The 22,437-nt window shown below is 40.0% G+C and overlaps 1 protein-coding gene and 1 long non-coding RNA gene across 2 annotated transcripts in view; one reads left to right on the forward strand and one right to left on the reverse strand.

The window, feature by feature from the left end:
* ABLIM1 (actin binding LIM protein 1) overlaps nt 1-21,525 on the reverse strand; it is a 402,054-nt gene extending 380,529 nt beyond the window's left edge. Inside the window, exon 1 of the transcript XR_011970213.1 lies at nt 21,138-21,525. The gene's annotated coding sequence lies outside the window, so the exon portion shown is untranslated. The remainder of the gene's footprint in view (nt 1-21,137) is intronic.
* LOC140513555 (uncharacterized) overlaps nt 20,495-22,437 on the forward strand; it is a 33,494-nt gene continuing 31,551 nt past the window's right edge. The window contains exon 1 of the long non-coding RNA XR_011970230.1: nt 20,495-21,008. This is a non-coding gene — a long non-coding RNA (uncharacterized lncRNA). The remainder of the gene's footprint in view (nt 21,009-22,437) is intronic.

Consider the following 22,437-nt stretch of genomic DNA (forward strand, 5'->3'; position numbering starts at 1 on the left):
AAGACTTATATGTACTAAAATATTAATAGCAGCTCTTTTGTGATGGCAAAACAGTTGAAAATTGAAATTGAAAATCCCCCTTCAACTGGGGAGTGACTGAACAAATTGTATGTGATTGTGATAGGTTACTAATGTACTATAAGAAATTATTATCAGGATGTTTTCAGAAAAACCTGGGTTGACTTACATGAACTGATGTAAAATGAAGTGAGCAGAATCAGGAGAACACTGTACAATGTAACAACAATATTGTGATAATGATCAACTGTGAATGACTTGGCTATTCTCAGCAATACAAAGATCCAAAACAACTCCAAAGGACTTATAATGAAAAATGCTATCCACCTGCAAAAAAAGAATTGATGAAGTCTGAATGCAGATTAAAGCATACTATTTTTTATTGTCTTTATTTTTTCATGGTTTTTATTGTAATCCATGTTTTCTTTCACAACATGACTAATACGGAAATGTTTTGCATGATTGCACATGTATAACTTATATCAAATTGCTTACCATCTCAGGGAAGAGAGAGAAGAAAGAGGAAGCGAGGGAGAGAATTTAGAACTCAAAATTTTAAAAAAATGAGTATTTAAAATTGTTTTACAAGTAGTTGGAAAAATAAAATATTAAAAGATGTAGTAGGGGCAGAAAAAAAATACAATGGATCAGAATTTTTTTTAAAAAAAGAGTGATTTAGTCATACCTTGTAATAGTATGTAATCAATATAGGCTTCCTAGACCAGACCGATTATTTAATTAGCCGTAAAGAAAAGGAATAAGGAGCCTTGTTACATGTTATCTCCATGAAATAATAATATAGATAGCCTGTGGATTCATTTACTTTTTTTAACAAGAATTTATTAAGTTTGTATTATGTGTTAGGCACCGGAAATACAAAAGAACAATGAAACTGTCCCTTATTTCAAGGAACTTATCTTCTACTGGGGAAGGAAAGGGGAGGCATTTAACATGTATGTAGAATGGTAGGCACAAGATATATACAAAGTAAGAAATAATGAGTTCATTTCATTATTTTATAGGCACATCGTATGAATAGCTAAGCAATGGGAAAATGTGAGGACTAACAATGAAGATAGTCTTCATAGTAAAGACAGATGATAAAAATGTCATTAAAAGGCAAAATCTAGTAGAGGACCTTTAAACAACTGCAAGCAATTTGCCCTCTGTATAAAAAATAAAATGAAAAAGCACTAAGACACGCATAGGAAAAAGATAATGAAACAACCTGAAAAAGAGGTTTTTCAATTAAACCTTTTGGATTGGAAAACAAAAAAAAAATGCCCTCATACTAGAAAAAGACAGTAAGTCTTTTTTAAAAATTAAGCACTCAGTTTTTACAGTGCATTGTGCTGGCCACATTTGCAAAGGTAAAATCGGACATCATACCTATTATTTCTTCATGGAGTGTGTGAAACTAGAGCCAAGCCTTGAAAGAAGGCTAGGACTTAGATATATGGGAAGAAGTCAATCAATCAATATTTATTTAATGCCTACTTTGTGCAGAGATGCCAGTGCAGATAACTCTAACAGACAATATATTACATGATAAAGATACGTGATTTACAGAACAGTTCTGCATAAAGTCTGAAGGGAAGGTGTCAAAGGAAGGCTATATGAAGGAGTAAGCACTTGAACTAGGATTTAAAGGATGGATAGGAATCAGACAAATAAATGGAAAGAGGACATTTGAGGGATTGGAAAGAGCCTGAGCAAAAACAAAGAAATGACAGGGCAGTGAGTGCAGGGAGGGGCAAAAGCTATTTGGTTTGGCTACAGTAATGACAGATTGAAACTGGAAAGGCAGGGTAATAGTGGGTTATAGAGAGCCTGGAATACCAGCGAAATGTGCTTGAACTTTATTTAGAAAACAATAGGGAACCAGCAAAAGTTTTCGAGTAGAAGAATAACATGACCAAATCTACCTTATAAGACTAGATCATTCTGGTAGTGGTAGTAGAATAGACTAAAGGGAAGGAGAGTGGTAACAAGGGCCTTGTAACAATGGAAAGAGAGAAGGTATGAATGCAAGATGTGTTACACAGATGGAATCAATGAGACTCTTAAATGGCATGAGGAAAGAATCCCTCAATAAGCATTTTAAGCACCTACTACGTACAAGAACTGTGCTAAATATTAGGGACAAAAAAGGAGGAAAAGGCAGTCCCTGCCACCAAGAAGTTTACAATCTAACAGGGGAGATAAACAAGCAAATAATTATGCACAAACAAACTACATACACGATACATAGGAAATAATTACCCGAGGGAAGGCATTCGAATTGAGAGGAATTGGGAAGGGTTTCTTGTAGATGAGATTTTAGTTGGAGTTTGAAGGAAGCTAGGGAAGACAGCAGGCAGAGATGAGGAGGGAGAGCATTCCAGACATAGAGGACAGCCAGAGAGAATGCCCAGAGGTAAAAGATGGAAGGTCTTATTGGAGGAACGGGAAGGAGATGAGTGTCAATGGATAAAAGAGAATATGATGGGGAGTAGGATACCTGGAAAGATTTCAGGCAGAGAGAGTATAGATTATGAAGAGTTTTTAACCCCAAACAGAAGATTTTGAATTTAATCCTGGAAGTGATCAGGAGTCACTGGAATTTACTGAGTAGAGGAATGATGTGGTAGGACCTACACATTAGGAAAATTAACTTGGTAACTGTATGGAGGGTGAATTAGAGTGGGGATAGAATACAGGTGTTCCTAATAAGCTATCACAATAGTCCATACATAAAGTGATAAGAGTGGAAGCAGCATCTAAGAAGAGAAGGGAGCAAAGATAAATCAATAGGCCTTGGCAACAGATTGGATATGATGAATGAGAAATAATGATGTGAGGATGACATCTAGGTTGTAAGCCTTAGCACAGTACTTGGTATATAGCAGGGGCTTAAAAAATGTTTATTCCCTCTCTGGAAGTTCTACTGTCTTTTGTGGGACACTCAACATTTGTTATTGTCAAATACTTTTAATAATGTTCAACTCTTTATGACCCCATTTGGGGTTTTCTTGGCAGAGATACTGGAGTAGTTTGCCATTTCTTTCTCCAGCTCATTTTACAGATGAAGAAACTAAAGCAAACAGGGTTAAGTGACTTTTCCTAGGGTCTGGGAAATGTCTGAGGCCAGATTTGAATGCAGGAAGATGTATCTTAAACTGACTCCAGGCCCAGTGCGTTCTATTCATTGCACCACCTAGCTGCCCTCAACATTAGGAGAGCACTACATAAAGCCTGGAAGATTGTGTAGGTGATTATGAAAGATAAAAGGTGAGAGATCAACCCTTGATCAGTCTTAAGTGATTTCTTTTTGGGGGAATCTTCAAGCACAGGAAAATACTCTAAGTCAAGAGGTCAATGTTGGTTCCTTGTAGAGGTGAAACTTTCCCCAAAAAAGAAAACCACTGTGATTGTGAAAGGGCTTATGTGCAAGTTCTTTGTGTTTTTCATTTTCTATAGAATTAACTAAATACTGCCTTGTATCTAGTATGCATTACTCTGTGTTAGCATAAAAGCTGAAGACCCTTACCATTTCTGTAGAGATCCAGGAATGAGACATATTCTGATGTGTTCTGGGAGACATTATGTATGGACAAATTGATCTAAAGAGAGTGATTTTTGGAAATTTCCCCAAAATTGAATCTGCTATGTGTAAGTGAAGAATCTAGGGTTCTGGGCCACAGGTTACCTAAATTATTGTATACAGTGGCCAAACACGTGACAGAAAATTCCTGGGCAGGGGTTCACAAGAGAACAATGGGCAGATGTCCTGTGGCCAAGTTCAGGGAGATTACTTCTATCATTAAAGAATGGGAAAGAAATGCTTCTTAGGGAGAATAAAAAATAGAGAATCTGAAGCAGCTGAGGCCAAGAAAAGTTACTTAAAGTGACCTGAATACTAACAGTTTTTCTTGTTTTAGTGTTCAGCAGTGTTTCATCCTCCTTACAATGACAAGAGTAGACGCTGGGATAAATGGGTTAATTACCTTGCCTCTTCTAACGCTGACTCAAACACTATTTTACATTCCCTTTAAGCAGCTTCTCTGAGTAAATTACCACAGTTTTTCAAACATATTCCATTAGGCTGAGAAAGCATTGCCTGTTTTCTCTAAGGTAACAGTGTTAATGCAATACATGATCACTGACTCTCAGAGTCTGAAGGTACCTCAGCGGTCCTCCAGTCCAAACGATACCGAAAAAAAGAATCTTCTCAATCACAAACTTGACAATCAGTAGTCATCCAGTCTTTGCCTGAACACCTCCAACGTAGGAGAACCTCTTGAGCAGTCCATTCCAGTTTTGTTTTTTGTTTTTCTATAGTCTCTATTGCTAGGTTTTTCTTTACATCAAGTATCAATCTGCTTCTTTGCAACTCTCCACCCATAGTGTCTGGTTCTTTCTTCTGGGGCCAAGCAGAGCAAGCCTAATCTATCTTTCAGGTGACAATCCTTTAAATACTTGCAGACAGCAATTAAACCATCAAATCCTTCTAAGTCTTTTTTTCACCTGGCTAAAATATCTTCATTTCCTTCCAAAGAGAGCTGGAGAGTAGAAAGTAACGTCAGGCAATTAATAGCCATGGTCATCTAATACAATAGTCTGCCTGGCTTCACGTCCCCATGTCCCTCTAATCTTAGCAGTTGGAGCCCACTAGCTATTTATTTCTACCCCAAGTTTTAGGGCCATTCTTGGCACCAGGCAAAAATAACCCAATAAGTCTCAGCAGCTCATGGCCTACATATACATAGTAAGTCTGTCTTGCTAGTGGTCTTGGCCTAAGCTTAATATTCCAGTTCCCTGGAAACTGGATCCCTCACTGATCTCCAATTTCCTTAGCGAAAGCCAAAAGGTCCACTTTGCTGCTGGGCTTGATGTGATCCATGGGTTTTAATGAGAGAAACTGCCTGCAGAGAAAAATCTAATAATTCTTGGAGAATATCATTTCATCTATGTGGGGACATTCAAGTGCAAAAGAGTTTCTTTCATGCCCTAGACTATCTAAGCCACTTTTATATTCTTATTCTTTCAATGCATGCAATAGATTAGTGAGCAAAAATCTATTTTAAAGTGGACATAATTTCATTCTTAAAGTTTTCTGATGCTAAATGGTGTACCAGATGCCAACTACCTGACTTTATGGACTTCTGCTACTCGCCAATGAAGTTTTCCTTTGATAGTCTATGCTGAAGGACATCCTGGATCTTGGGCTCAAGTTTGAACTTTAGATTTGCATCCTCCTAGACATTTCCCCTCTCCTCCACGTCTCACAGACATTGACTGATCTCATAGCTTGAATCTTTGAAGCCACATAATTATCTCTAAAGCAACCTGGACTTTGAATGATTCTGAAGTATTCTCAGGTTTTTCCCCCATCTTCATTCTTCTATATCCTACTGTAACCGAAGCCAGGGTTCTGTTAACCAAACCAAAAGTGTGATCTCTTCCCAACTGTCCTGAAAATGGATAAATCCTAAAGTCAGACTGTCCTAGAGTGGGTGTGAGCGGGTGTATGTGTGTGTGTGTGTGTGTGTGTGTGTGTGTGTGCGCGTGTGTGTATGTGTATGTGTATTCGTCCTTTGTTGCCAAAGACCATACCATCAGAGAAATAATGACATGACTTGCACTTGACTTTTGTTTTTTTGAGTGAGTAAGAGCTGTGCAGGTCACTAGCCTCACTTCTCCTCCAGAGCCATCTGGATCCAGTGACCAGATATTCCTCAGGATGACTGGAGATGAGCCAGGATGAGGCAATTGGGGTTAAGTGACTTGCCCAAGGTCACACAGCTAGTGAGTGTCAAATGTCTGAGGCGAGATTTGAACTCAGGTCCTCCTGACTCCTGCAGTATCCACTGCACCATCTAGCTGCCCCCAATTGCCTCATCCTGGGTCATCTCCAGTCATCCTGATGAATATCTGGTCACTGTATTCAGATGACTCTGGAGGAGAAGTGAGGCTGGTGACCTACACAGCCCTCCCTCACTCAAAAACAAAGTCAAGTGCATGTCACATGCTAGAGTGGGTATGTGATAGAAGAAAGAGGAGGAGGGTGGTAACAAGAGCCTACAAACCTTGAGTAACTCTGCTACATTGGCCTGACATCATCAGCATTTATCACTTTGTAGAGGAAATTCAAACTTGATAAAAGCTCTTGACTGACACACTACAGAGAACTTGCTGAACTTCTGTAACAAGAAAAGGGAGAAAAAAATAGAACCTGAGCAGAACATAAAATAATAGCTTTAGAGCTGGTAAGGACCTGGGTATTCAATGATGAGAAACAACCATTCAGTTCATTCACAACGTTAATGCCAGTGCTGAACTGCTAGTGGCAAGCTGTCATAGCAGTGGTGGGGGTCTGGGACCAAGGAATAAAGAGCTAAAATTAAAGATTGCTAATTATACCAATTATAGGTAAATGGAACAATTATCTAAGCATGGGACCTAGAATCGGGAAGACTCTTCTTCCGAAGTTCAAATATGGCCTCAGATACTTCCAGCTGTATGACCCTAGGCAAATCACCTAACTCTGTTTGCCTCAGTTTCTCTCTCTGTAAAATGAGCTGGAGAAGGAAATGGCAAGTTATTCTAATATCTCTGCCAAGAAAACCCCAAATGGGGTCATGAAGAGTTGGACATGACCAAAAAACAACTGAAAAATTATACCAAAAACCTCTGTCAGACAGTTATGCATCAGGAGTTAGGATGTCAGACAAAGTTCAAATAATAAGACAGGCCTCACAAATGGTAGCCAGGTATAAAAGGTCATAGGCATATGTTAGGCAGCATGAATTGGAATCCCAATGAGAAAGCTGGGGAATGACGATCAGAATACAGACAGGAAACCTGGGCAAGTGGTATAGAGGATGAGCAACGAGTTAGTGGAAATACATTTTACCAAAGGTTATCTAAGTTCCAAGTGACAAGGGAAGTAATACATACAGATGGACCTTAGCCCTCAAGTATGGGCAAGTGGGATGACATAAGTGAAGGAAGAAATAAGAAGGAAAATGATCTAGCAATTCCCAAAAATACTAAGTATAAATTTTCCAAAATATATTTCACAATAAGATATCTCAGTTATCTTATTACATTTGACTATTGGCAGAATTTTTTCAAACTAAAAGAACCTCCAACAACCCCTAAACCTAACCAAACTAAACCATTTCATCAGTGTGGACTCTTCCTTCACCAATGCAAGTTACAACTACTCAAAGCCTTAAAGGATGGTTTCATGTTTCATGAGGTCTACCTAGTGGCTGATCTTCTGAGGATGGTGTAAAAGAGCTGGTCTGTTCTTTCAACAATTGACATAATCTGTCACTAAAGTCTGGAAAAATCTTTCCATCTTGTTAAAGTCTATCATAGTTTGTTCCCTGCTCGCACAGCCTTTGAGAACTCCTCAGGGTCACATCCAGCCTCAGGGAATTCAGGGTCACCTCCACATCACAGCAAGTCATTGGAGTACAACTTAACAGGAGGCATTCTTGGGGCAATGTTTAAATAACATTGCAGAGTTAGGGGGGGTTCCCTCAAAACAACTAAAGGCATGTGCAGTTAGATATACAGAAAATTATCCCATAAAAAAAAGTAATCATGAGCATTTAGGAAATGAAAACAAGATAAATTATTTTCCCAGCATTCATCAGAGTCACATGTAGAAATCTCATGAAAGCAGAGGGGGACCAAGGACACAGCATTAGCAGGAAATGTTCCCTGATATTCACATTAATTATTTACAGATATGACTGAATGACAAAATAAATTAAGGCTTACTTTACTCACAATGAAAGCAAGTCAAAAGATTTTTTAAAGCTAGCAACCTCATACTACTTTTCAGTATTTTTCACTTTTGCAGCTAAAAAACAGGAGTTTGCCTGCCTTCCTAGCCAGAGGTTTGGGCTTCTTTTCCTTCTGTTCATCTCTATTCAGAGCTAGGAGTCTAAAACAGATTTTTTACCTCATTGTCCCTATTTCCTTTCATTGTTGCTATTTAGTTCTCTGCTGGTTTTTCAGTTTTTTAATGGCTTCAGTTTCTAACAAGTTAAGAAAGCTAAGCACCAGTGAAACTCATAGACACAGTCAAAAGTAAAACCAAACTGCTGTATTTACGAGAAAGGAGAAAACACTGGTCAAGGGAAATAGTAACATACAAAGATCTGACCTAATTCTCATATCTAGCTCCACATGTTGTCACATGTGAATTAAAGGACTTCCCTTCTCTTTTCATTTATTTAGAAAATAATCATTATTCATGTAACACCACACTTAGCAGTTTGGGTGGCAAAAACAAACCAACTAATCATAGGTCTTCCAACCAATCAACAAGCAATCTGCAGAGGGCGATGAAAATTGACTCCTCCTTTAAAAAAAATGTAGCACGAGATTTTACAGCTTTATTTGATATGGTGATGGCAAAAATATCTACTAAAAATAATTTGTCTGGCCATCTACTTGTCAGAAAGTCTAGAAGAGTTATGTGTTTGCAAGAGACAGAGAAAGAGACAGAGAGAGAGAGAGAGAGACAGAGAGAGAGAGACAGAGACAGAGAGAGAGACAGAGAGAGAGAGACAGAGACAGAGAGAGAGAGACAGATAGACAGAGACAGACAGAGAGAGACAGAGACAGAGAGACAGAGAGAGAGACAGAGAGAGAGAGAGACAGAGAGAGAGAGAGACAGAGAGAGAGAGAGACAGAGAGAGAGACAGAGAGACAGAGAGACAGAGACAGAGAGAGAGAGAGAGAGAGAGAGAGAGAGAGAGAGAGAGAGAGAGAGAGAGAGAGAGAGAGAGTTTTGTTTTGCAAGCCTGAGGCTCCCTATCTTGCCCAGGCTGAGTGCAGGGGCTACTATAATGGGCCTGGTCCACTCTGATAAGCACAAGACCTTTGACTTACTCCATTTCTGTCCCAGGCGGATTCCACCCTCATTAGGCAAGCTGGTATAAACACACTACATGAATACCGCACTTAGCGCAGACACTTGATTAGCTCAGTCCAATAAAGCTCAGCAGCCCCAAGCTCAGGAGAGGAGCCAGTCTCGGGCAGCAGCGATCACCATCCTGCGCCTCCACAGCGGGCTAATACCCTTTTGCTTTGAAGTACTCTTTATTGATGCCTTTTGTTTTCATATCACAGTCATTTCCAGGTAAACTGCTCTCATGATGGGCCCATACCTGGAACTAAGAAAAACCATTAAGTAAAACCTAATTAACACAGCACATCAGTCAGCTTGTGCAGTGTTCCTCAGTCGTAGCTCCCTACCTCTGTAACAAAAGGAGGAAGGTTCTTTCTTAGCTCTCCTCTGAGGCCGCTACTGATCACGACAATTATAAGGTGTTCAACTTTCTTTATTGTATTCTGTGTGTATTGTATTCCGCTCATTTACAGTCCTTACTCTGTCACATACGATCCTGGATAAGTCAGTTAATCTCTCTATGCTCCAGGTGCATGTCCATGATGATAAATTGCAGAAAGTGCAGATCCATATTGCTAGAGAAAGTTTCCTCATTGGGAGTTCCCTATACCAAGGAAGTCACAGATTGGTCCCATAACTCCTTCCACTTACATCACTGTGGCCATTGATTAAAAAGTTAGACCTTTTTACAATTAGCACATTGTTAATTATTTAGACCCCAGACCCCCGAAGACTGAATCTGCAATCAGAAAATCTGGGTTCAAATACTGCTTCTATCACTATTTGTGTGACCTTAGTCAAGGTCTCTAACTTTTCCTGGTCTCAGTATCCTCTTCCGCAAAATGTGGGATTTGGACTAGATGCCTTCTAAAGTCCCTTCCAATTCTATGATCCAAAATTCTTCTTTTGGAATGAGAAAATACTTCTTGCCAGCCTCACAGAAATCTGGATATAAGATAGTGTTCATAATAACTTTCCATTAGCGATACAATGAATAGATTGATCACTGGGCCTGCAGTCAGGAAGATATGAGTACAAATATGGCCTCAAACATTCACTAGCTGTAATGACCCTGGGCAAATCACTTCAACTCGATTTGCCTCAGTTTCCTCATATGTAAAATGGGATAATAATAGCACCTACCTCATATGGTTGTTATGAGGATCAAATGAGACGTATTTGCGAAATACTTAGCATAGTGCAGGCACAAAGTAAATGCTAGCTATCATCATCATCTTCTTCTTCATCATTATTATGTTACAAGTGAGGTTGTATAATAAATCCCTGATTTATTAAGCACCTGCTTTAGTGATAGTTATTATTATATAAAATAAAATACAAGAATGACAGATCCAAGATCATTTCTAGCACGAATCTTCAGATGAGAAGAAAGAGGAAGTAGAGAAAGCAAGACAATGTAAGAAGAGAAAAGTAGCTAGGCAAAGAACACTGAACGGGAAATCAGGTAAGTTGTGGTCTGGGATCATAGGAGCATAGCTTTTGAATTGGGAGACATCTCAGAGGCCAAATAGTCCAACTCCTTCATTTTACATACGACAAAACCAAGGCCTGGAAAAGTTAAATGACTTGCCTGAGGTCCCACACATATGAAGTGATAGAGCTGAGATTTTAACTCAAGTCCTGGTCCCAGGTTGGCCATTAACTATCTGTGAGACCTTGAGTAAATATATTTGGCTCTCAGGTCTCAATTCTATCACCTGTAAAACAGGGGATGAAGGGGTAGGGTAGACTGGATGATTGCTGAGTTTTCACCTAGCTCTAAAATTCTGATACTTGGGATTCCAAGAAGCCTCTCAGAAGCAAAAAAGGAAAATCTCTTTATGGCTCAAGGGAAGCATAACCTTCCTCAGAGCAGGCATGAAACAGTTCCTTCCCTTTATCCTCCAGTTTCATGAGATCATGTAAATAGCTTCAGCCTCCCTGCCAAAGAATCTTGTGACAAAATAACCCACTGCAGCAAAACCTTTTCTTTTTTTTAACATAACAAAGTACAAACATTGTTTGTATTGTTTCACGGTTGTCCTTACTTCAAAAAAAAAAAAAAGGGGCCAGGATAGGAGGGAAAGGAGAATAATTCTGTCACCTTCCAATTCAATTAGGAATCTATATCTGTATTTCTTCACACTGGATATAGAGTAACAAAGTCTTCTAGGACTAAATGGAGCTTAGACAAAAGGCAAAGTGAGTTAGAGAAATAATCTGATCTTTGAGTTTACTCATAAACCACACTACCTGTATAAGAAATATAGCCACCTGTATAAAATGTGCAAGGACAAAAATACACTAAACATTTTGCCTCCCCTGTCTTCATTCAATTATCTCTCTTTGGTGCTATTTTATTTAGACCCTGTTTTTCTATTTTAAATAAATGATCCATTTTCACCTCTACAGTGTAATTTTATACAATTGATAGAGATAGGGAAGGAAAACATGGTATAGATTATCATCCCCTCTTCTTGCCCATTTCAAATAATTCAAAAGGTTTTCCCCTCTTTGGAATGCATATAATGTTTGTAGCATATCTACCTCCCTAATGATATATTGCTTACTCTAAATTAATGTTGATTTCCTATTTTAATGATATTTGACGCATGCTACATTCTAGTAAAAAGAAATAGTCCTAAAGTCTTCTTAGTGGTAAGGGGAAGTCAGCTTTGTATTCAAGATTTGTTGTAGATGTGAAGTAGAAAATAAGCAGATATTCAACACTAGCCTGATGGGGAAAAAAATCATTGGAAACCAAGGAAGACATCAACTCCAGATGTGTCTGTGGGCTAGGGTCACTACTGATTCACTGACACACAAATCTGAGCAATAAGCAAATTCTCATGGAAAGAGAAGATGGAACCAAGCTCAGACTCTACACTTTAAAAAAGAAAATATTTCTCCTCCTGTTAATATCTCCCTTGACCCTTGGAGTAAGAAATTTCTTCCTCATTTCTAGCCTAAGTTAAAAACTAAATCCCTTCCATTCAATTCTCAGTGAGCGTGGAAAACGTATGTTCTTTATAAATAAGAAGATTTGTGATCATGCTCAAATCCAATTTGTCTTTCTGTTATAGATTTCCAAATTCAGAGTTCATACTATTGTTTTATCCACAGTAATCATCCTACTGCTCCAATGAATTCTCTTTGTTCTGAACTTATAAAGTTCACTTCCCCATTAATGCATGAATTGTCTTTAGCCTCAAGCTGTCATCTGTGACAAAATGTTGACATTTGTCCTCTAGATTATGAGGCATGCATGACAGACAGCAAAGAACACTATGTCTGATCTTTTTGATAAACAGAGTTTACAATCTAGAGAAATCCTCTACCTCTGAATATTTTCTGATAAGGGAGAAAGCTGCAGGAAAAGAAAAAACCATGAGGAGCGCTTTTAGAAAATTCAGAGACTTGTATCTATGGGGACAAATACATAACATTATCACAGGGATTGTGTGGACATAGATCCAGTAGTGACGTACAGACAGGTCCTACTTTTAGAAAGACTGTGTTGCTGAAGATCACTTCTTAAAGCAGAGCCAACAGTGCATGAAGTGCTTGCTCAGTTCAGACATTAGCAGAAATCAACAAATAAATGATTAAAAATGTTCTTTGTTCATGCACACATACATAGGGACAGAGTGCACAGAGTGAATTGAAGAGGATGGGATCATATCTTTAAAAAAAATGAAATCAAGCAGTGAGAGAGAAATATATTGGGAGGAGAAAGGGAGAAATGGAATGGGGCAAATTATCTCTCATAAAAGAGGCAAGCAAAAGACTCATTAGTGGAGGGATAAAGAGGGGAGGTGAGAGAAAAACATGAAGTCTACTCTCATCACATTCCACTAAAGGAAAGAATAAAATGCACACTCATTTTGGTATGAAAACCTATCTTACAATACAGGAAAGTGGGGGATAAGGGGATAGGCAGGGTGGGGGGGATGATAGAAGGGAGGGCATGGGGAGGAGAGTGCAATTTGAGGTCGACACTCATGGGGAGGGATAGGATCAAAAGAGAATAGAAGTAATGGGGGACAGGATAGGATGGAGGGAAATATAGTTAGTCCTATACAACACAACTATTATGGAAGTCATATGCAAAACTACACAGATTTGGCCTATATTGAATGCTTGCCTTCCAAAGGAAAGGGGTGGAGAGGGAGGGAGGTAAAGAAGTTGGAACTCAAAGTGTTAGGATCAACTGTCGAGTAATGTTCTTGCCACTAGGAAATAAGAAATACAGGTAAAGGGGTATAGAAAGCTATCTGGCCCTACAGGACAAAAGAGAAGACGGAGACAAGGGCAGAGAGGGATGATAGAAGAGAGAGCAGATTGGTCATAGGGGCAATTAGAATGCTTGGTGTTTGGGGGGGGAAGGGATAAAAGGGGAGAAAATTTGTAACCCAAAATTTTGTGAAAATGAATGTTAAAAGTTAAGTAAATAAATTTAATAAAAAATGTTCTTTGTTGTTGTTACGTCATTTTAGTCACGTCCAAATCTTTGTGACCCCATTTGTGACTTCAGTGGAGTGGCTTGCTAGTTCCTTCTCCAGATCATTTGACAGATGAGGAAACTGAGGCAAACAGGGTTAAGTGACTTGCTCAGGGTCACACAGATGGTAACTGCCTAAGGGCAGATTTGAACTCAGGTCTTCCAGACTCCAGGATAGAGTGGACACTCTATCAACTGTACCACTTAGTTGCCCCAAATATGTAAAGATCCTAAGAAATAAAGTTTATTAAACATCATGGAACGCATGCATGGGAAAAATGACTACATATGTACTTCATGTTAACATGGATTAAATTGGAATTGAACCTGAAACTAGAAAGGGGAAAAAGGGAAATATTAGTAAAAAGGAAAGAAAAAATTGTAAGCACAAATTCTCCTATAACATCATAGAATAATATCATAGATGTAAGGTATTTGCCATCACCAGGAAAATGTTCCCTAAAGTTTACAAATTTTTTATATAAGATTTTTCCACTAACTGTATCACACAAGTCACTTAACCTCTTAGTGCTCTAGGCAACTGTAGAATTATAAATTATTTAGTTAATTTAATTATTGTAAATTGCTGATTCGAATTACTGGATGGTGTTTCTATTCTGGGAGTCCTCCACACTACAAAAGCACAGGTCTAGATCTTTTCCTCCCAACTCTCCTTCCCACCCCAAAACAAAAACAAACCAAACTCCAATAACACAACACTTTTGGTTTCTTTGTACTATCACTCTCAGTGCTGGAGAAGTAGATAACCTAAGAGCAAGCACCTTGCAAATTAGTAAGAAAAAATAATTCATTGGGGAAGCAAAGTATATTTGAGCTGGGAGGCAGGTATTATTATTCTTTCCATTTTGCAGATGAGGAAACTGAGGCAGAGAGAGGTTAGATGATTTGTCCAGGGTTACACAGCTAGCGCATGTCAGACACTGGATCTGAACTCAGATCTTCTTACTCTATTCACGGTGCCACCTAGCTGCCTTTAGTATACATATACAGACCTTTAATATGTGTGCATGGGTGTAATTCCTTGACTCAAAGTGCCATTTGCATGAGCTGCAAATGATCTTCCTCATTGATTGAAATTAATTAATTACTTTGTGCTCCAAATCTGCATCAGGAGAGACAGATATAAAAAAAAAACAACCTGATCTTCTGGCTTTCAGTTTTGACAAAGAAGTCAAGTTGTTCCAGATTCTCTCTGAAGGGAAAAAGACTCTGGAAGAAGCTGACATGATAGAAGTGCACGTAACATGTATATTACATGTATGTTTATATGCCTATATATCCTAGTATATACTTATATATGTATATGTATATGCATATTGCTTTCACATGTTTGTATATGTATTAAATTATTTTACACAGGAAATTGCAAAGGAACCTACACTTTGAAGTAAAAATAAATATCTATTCAAATCCCTACTTTCCCAAGCAAGATTTTACTAATCTAATAAGCAAGAGGAAATTTATATCAGAGATGATCAGAAAGCCTTTCTAGCTGAAAAGAATTGGTAATATCAAAAATAGGGTGTATTTCATCTAAACTTTTCATAAATTCTCTTAGGGCAAATATACATGCATACTGAGCAGATAGTCACATAGTCAAAGTACCCAAATTGAAATCTATTTCTGTCATTAAAAACTAAGAAACAACTTATTTTCTGAGGGTTGATGGCATGTCCTGAGTGGCAAATTAAGGGGACATCTCTGAAGCGAAAGTGCCTACTCCACCTTACCCATCTCCATCTTCATCTTCTACTTAAAAGGACAAAGAAGCTGATGTCATGAGCTAGAGTAGGTCAGAAGTGGGAGAAAGCTCCCTTTGGCCAAACTCAGTAGTCATTCTCCTTACTCTGTGCCTTGGAACAGACTTGATCTCCCTGAACCTGGCATGTACTCTCTCTTCTCTTCAACCATTTAGAATCCTTCCCCACTCATCTCAGGTACCAATTTTCCCCAAGATGCCTTGCCTGATGTTTTGGTTATTACTGTTCTCTCCCTTCTCAGTTATTCTATTTACTCAAGTTTCTAGGTTCTATTCTCCAGTAGAATGTACGTTCCCTGATGGCAAAGACTGTTTTTAATTTTTGTCTTCATATTCCCCAGAGCTTTGCATAGAATTACTTCATAAATGTTGGTTATGTTGAATTACTGACATAGGAATCTATTTTATGAACAAGAAAAAGACTTCCAGCATGTGCACTATATTGGGAGGGAGCAAACAGTACTGGCTGGGTCTGGGGTCATGAGACTCCCCTAAAGAGGGGTCCCTCTCCTGACTAATGCTAACCCCTGTACATGCACAAGTGATTCCATTCCATCCTATATTCTTTAACAATTTGCCCTATCACCCACACTTTCTCACTTATCTTCAGTCGCTGCTTGTCTATCTGCTGCTTTCAAACTGCCTATAAACATGCTTATGTCTCCATCATCTTCAAAAAACTCTCTCTGGATCTATCGATCCCCTTAATTTTTATCCCATATCTCTCCTTCCTTTTGTGTCAAAACGCCTTAAGAAGGCCATCTACAATTGATGCCCCTACTTCCTTTCTACTCACTTTCTTCTGAATTCTCTAAATCTGACTTCCAGTATCATCAATCAAACAAAACTAATTTCTCCAAAATTACCAATGATCTCTTAATTGCCAAATCCAATGGTCTTTTCTTAGTTCTCATCCTTCTTAAGGTTTGTGCAACCTACGACACCGCTGATCACCCTCCTCTCCTGATCATTTTTTCTCTCTAGGTTTCCAGGACACTTCTCTCCCAGGTCTCCTCCTACCTACCTACCTAACTGCTGCCACTCAATTTCCTTTGCTTGATCTTCCTTCAGGAGATGCCTGTTAAATGTGGGTGTTCCATTGGGCTCTGCCCTGGGTCTTCTCTATACTATTTCCCTTGATTATCTCATTGGCTTTCATGAATTTAATTATCATCTCTATGTTAAGGATTCTCAAATCTACATATCTAGTCCTAAACTCTAGTCATGTTTCTCCAACTGACTATTAGATATCTCCAACTGGATATCCCACAGACATCTTAAACTCGACATATTCAAAATTGAACTCATTATCTTTCTCCACAAACTCTTCCTATATTTCCTATTATTGTTCCTATTATCCTCTCAGATACACAGGCTTGTAACTTAGGTGTCATCCTTGACTCCTCATTTTCTCTGACCTCCCCCAATATCCAATCTATTGTCAAGTCCTGTCAATTTCATTCCTGTAACATCTCTTTTCTGACACTGTCATCACCCAGGTACAGGCCTTCAACATCTTAAGTCTTCTATATCTGGACTATTGCAATAACCTGCTGTTTGGTCTGCCTGCCCCAAATATCCCCCCCTACAATCCACTCAGCTGTCAAATTGATTTTCTTAAAGCACATGCCTGACCAGGTCATCCCCATCTTCCATTCAATAAATTCCAGTGGCTTCCTGTCACTTCCGGGGTTAAAAATAAAATCCTCTGTTTAACGTTTAAAACCCTTCATAACTTGATTCACCACCACCATCTTTTCAGTCTTCTTACACCATACTTTTCCTCACATATTCTGCAATTCAATGACCCTGGCCTCATTGCTATTTTTTTATAAGATATTCCATCTCAACTCTGGGCATTTTCATTGACTATCTCTCATCCCTGGAATTTTCTCTGCCTCCTGGCTTCCCTCAAATCCCAGATACAATCCTATCTTCTAAAAGAATGCTTTCCCAATTGTTTTTAATGCTAGTTCCTTCCCTCTGTTGATCGTATCCAAATAATGTGTGTGCAGGTATGTGTGTGTATATGTACACACACATGTACATATATATTTGTACACATGACTGTTTTCATATTTTCTCCCCCATTAGACATTAGAGTTCCTACAGATCAGAGACTTATTTTTTTTTATTTGTGGTACATGACAGGTGCTTAACAATTGCTTATTGATTTAGAGAAGGTGCTTCAAGTTCCACTTACTAATTATGTGACTATATGTAAATTGCGTACTCTGAGCCTCAGTTTCCTCTTATGTAAAGTGAGGATCACAACACCTGTTACTGTTCAGCTCTTCTCAGAATCCAACATTCCATCTCCTGCCTCCCTGGTTTTGCACAGCCTTTCTGCCAAACCTAGCTAGAATGTATAGCCTCCTCAGTTCCATGTCTTACAATCTCTAACTTTTTTCAAGGCTCAGCTCATGTTCCTGAGTCCCTCTGTTTATTTTTTTCTTTCCTCAAATTATCTTGCATTTTTTACATATTGCATCACCAGCAGAATAGAAGCTCCTTAGACACAGGTAGTTTTTCACTTTTGCCTCTGAGTCTCCAGCACCTAGCACTATGCCAAACACAAAACAGGTGGTTAATAAATACAAACTAACTGAAATCATACAACCTAGATCACAAAGATGTTGTGAGGTTCAAATGAGATAATGAATTCAGAATGCTCTGCAAATCACCAAATAAACGTCAAATGTTACTGTATGATTGGTGTTCAATTGCCCCAATTAAGACTTAAAGTGAGGCCAAGTAACTTAGCGTCACACAGTTGGAGTCAGAGCCAGCCTTAGTTCCACTATACTATGTTGAATACAAAGTAGAAGAAAGGAAATCTTCTCTTGACCAATCAATCAATCATTACTTTTTAAGCTTCTACTATGGTGATATGTGGGCAGCTAGATGGCACAGTTAATAGAGTGCCATCCCTGGAATCAAGAAGACCTGAGTTGAAATCTGACCTCAGACACTTACTAGCTGTGTGACCCTGGGCAAGTCACTTAACTCTGACTCAATTTTCTCATCTGTAAAATGAGCTAGAGAAGGAAATGGCAAACTACTCCAGTATCTTTGCCAAGAAAATCCTAAAGTGGGCCACAAAGAATCAGACATGAATGAAATGAATGAGCAATCACATGTGTAATATATGATATTGGGCACTGCATGGGAAAGAAATACAAGTGTCTTGCCCTGCATTCATGCATCTGAGGTGAACTTACATGCACCCCAGCTTTTTTACCCTTAAACCCATCAGAGAGACAGTGTAGTACAGTGAAAACAGCACAACATTTAGTCTGGTCTGGGGAGAAGGTCTTACTAGTTGTATGATCCTGGGCAAATCAGTCAATCTCTCTGATCCTGTTTCCTCTGCAAAATGAGGATAATAATAAAGTATATTTCTTAGAATTTTTGTGAAGATCAAATGAAACAATATGTGTAAAATGCATCCAAAACAGAAATGATCAGGAATTTCAAAGCTGAAAGGAAACTTAGAGATCTATCTTCCTGAACTCAATATTACTAAATGTGTGAACAGAGAGTAAATACCAGATCTTAACCATGGCTTTTTTTTTTTTTTTTTTGAGGAGGGTTAAGGATTGCTATTGTTCAATACAAAGATAGGTTCTGTGAGTCAACATCAGTGTTCTTTGAAGCTTTTCATTAATAACAATGGATTTACACTTTTCCACATACTTGCTCACCTTCTCCTCCTCCAAACAAAAAAAAAAAGGTTTGTCTTTGTTCAAAGCTTACTGTAGACACAAGAAGGGCTCTCTACGCAAAATTACTTGGCTAGTGCATACTCTCTCCCAACGATGAAAATCTGCCACACCCAAGGCCCTGTCTTAATTCATCAGGTCTGTAGGCTAATCTACTTAGTAAGTCATAATAAATGAAATCATGTGTGGAGTTAAGATATTTCTAGTATTCGACAATGAAACAGAAAAAAGAAGCAGCAGCAGAGGACCAATTTAATAACATGGTTAGAGGAGCTTCCCACTTCCCACCTTCAATTGTATGCTATTACTAAATGATCATTAAGATGATTCTAAATGTAATAACCTTTAATAAGTGGTCATGGTAAATCTACTTTCTCTATTTCCCAGGTGATCTTGGGCAAATCTTAAGTCTTGAGATTCTCTGAGCCTCAGTTTCCTCACCTGTAAAATGAAGGGCTAGGATTAAATGATCTCTAAGGTCCTTACCAGGTCTAAATCCTAGGAATCCAAGGGGTTGAAATACCTATGGACTTTTCTCAAAATCATCATGCCCATCAGTTCCCAACCCCAAACCAGGCTGGAAGGGCACAATTCCATTGAGTTGATAAAGGGATTTTGATTCTACTTCCTACATTTTGGAAAAATTCTTAGAACTTCACACTTTCATATTAGTGGTAGGATGAAGCTAATTCAAGCAACTTGAAGTTTCTTGAGCCTATATTTGTTCTCCCATGAATTTCCTAATACAACTTTCTCACCCAGGTGCAGAGTATTGAGGGAAGGCAAAGCAGCACAAGTAATTTGGTCCTTAGAAAAAGTAGGTGTGGACAATAAATCATTTTGTACCCTCTCTTGAGATTAGAAGTCTCAATGTGGATGTCAATGTCCCTATATTCAGATCTTTACTACACTATTTACATTTTCTTTCTATACACATAGGAACATTGGAACTGATTTCCTAAAGGCACACAAAAATCCTTGAAGATCCCCATGATCATTCACACCCACCACACAGTCTACAAACCAAGTACATCTTGGTCATTTTCCCTAGTGTCCAAATTCTGTACCTCCTTCAAATCAAATATATTATAACCAATTAACACAAAACTGAAGTGACCCCAAAATCAATATCAATATAGAAATGGGAGGCAAAATATTCTGCCTTAGATTAGAATGGGGATCTCTTAATTTACTACACCACCTGGGACAAACCCTGAAACATAGCACTGAAGTACTCACAGTCAAGCTATTTTCCCCCAAAGTAGGATTAAAGTTTAGGTTCTTTAAAAATTCTACTGTAATTCTTTATACAAATCCCTTCCATCGTGTCCAAAGAAGACGTACTTATGGAAGCATTTTTCAAATTCACTTTCTAAAAATAATCAATATTTTCCTTAAATGATTATGACCAAACAACCAAACCACTTCATTACAACTGCTCGCAAGCTGCAGAATTACTTGATCTCTTTAATATTTCACTCATAGTAACAGTCACTGAGGTATGACTAACCCACTCTACCCAGCATCATCTCTGGCTCCAGATGGCAAGAAATACAGTCATTTTGCCCTTGCTGAAAAGCAGAGGAATGCTAATGCTGATTTCTTTCCCTGGTATCTAATTCTCCCCGCACTGACTACCTTCATTCCAGAAAGGAGTGGAGGAAGAAGGGAAAAAATGGAAAGACGAACCCAAACGGGAAATTTACTTGGAAAAAGAAGAAAGGGGGAATGGGATGGGGAGACAGATACACTGCAGCTTTAAATCTTGCTGCATCAAGCCTTGGATTCTTTCCATTACCCAGCAAAATGGTAACAAGAAGGGAGGGAAAAAATCTCTTTTCCTCTGCCGGCCAACCTTCGGGCAGCTCCACGGTGAATCACGCAGCGGTAAACCCATCCCCCACCCCCCCACCTCCGCCCCAGCCGACAGGTTACTCAGGTGAACGGTGCTCCGACCTTGGCCCCGAGGCTTAACCCAGACGTAATGGGCTCAAGGTCAAGGGGGACGGCTTCCCTCTCCGTCCAGAGCCCCGAATTCTGCTGCCAAAGTTTCGGGTAGAGCAAGGGGCCTTCAAGGTAAGTCTGGCTGCAAGTAAAGCCTTCTGCACCTGTCCCGGTCCTCCCCTCCCCCGCCCCGCGCGGAGCCTGCGCTCCAGACCCCCACTGGCCCGGGTGCAGGGGTCTCCTTCCCTAACACAGACTCACCTCTCGCAGACATGGTTCACTCGGCAGGAGCCCAGGCGGAAAGGCAGAGGAAGCAAAGGAGAGTGTGTGGTAGAGTGAGGGGGTGGGGGGCAAACACCCGAAATACACACACGCGCACTACCACCACCGCCACCGCCACCACACCCCCTCAGGCGACCAAGTCTTCCAGTAGTAGGCACCCTGGGCAGCCCCTGCGGCAGTGGGGCTGCTGCTGGCGGAGCTGGCGCGGCGCCTGGCGTGGACCAGCGGCTGAACGATCGCCGCGATCGGGGTGACCCGCAGGAGCCGGAATACCTGGACGCAGCGGGTCCGCGAGCAAAGCCACGGTCAGGGGGAGAGGAAGCAGCTCCATGTACACATCGGGCACCCACAGGCTCAGGGCGGGAGGGAGGCGGCGGCCGTGGCCAATGCTAATAAGTAGCGCCCCGAGCTGGGCGGGTCCGTGCTTCCCCCACTCTCTCTGTCTGTGTGTGTATGTCTGTCTCCCACTCCCTTTTCCCTCTTTGGCTCGTCCTGGCCTGGACACCTGCATACGCCCACCAGCTCCCCCCACGTCTGACCCAAAGGAAGGGGAGGCTCGCAGACAGCAGCAGGGTCTGAGGACCCTGGGGTGGGGGAGGGCTTGGATAAGAGGGGAGAGGTGGCTGGGTTTATCCCACCCACACCCAACCCACGGACTCTGGTGCAGCGTGGGCCGCGGCTTCCTTAAACCCCAAGCCAACCTGTCCTAAAGGGGCGGAGGGGCTGGGACCCCCTAACTCGGGTCTTTCCAAGCGTCTACAGTAGAGAATTTGCAGGATAGCCCTCTCCTGGACCTGGATTCTTAATGTGAAAGAAGAAATCAAGAGGTCTCCAGGGTTTCTAGCCTTAATCCTAAAGAAAGCAAAAGTAGCCATTGTTCTCTCCCTTCAGAGACGACCTTTTAGAAGAGACAAAGCGTGGCTGATGACCCAGGGTACTTGTCCCTAGGTTGGAAGGAGGCAATCTAGGGGCAACTGAGATCGTGTTCTCAGTACTAGAAGACGAAACCTCACTTAATAGCAGGAAAGGCCATATAGGCCTGGCACTCTACATGTCTTCCTAGCAAGCTCGTTGAGGACAGGTTTTATGATTCTTTATATATGCCAGAGACTGAGCTTTACAGAGCAGACACTAAATGTATTCATTTGATTTGATATAGTTCATAGATCTAAGTTGGCAAAGTTAGTAGGTACCTTTTTCTTTTGTAATAAGGGACAATTCACAAACTAACTTTTTCCTTTTGACAGCCACGGGGGCCCAGCATTTCAGAATACCTGTC

This window comes from Notamacropus eugenii, chromosome 1, assembly GCF_028372415.1.
Source record: "Notamacropus eugenii isolate mMacEug1 chromosome 1, mMacEug1.pri_v2, whole genome shotgun sequence".
Lineage (NCBI taxonomy): Eukaryota > Metazoa > Chordata > Mammalia > Diprotodontia > Macropodidae > Notamacropus > Notamacropus eugenii.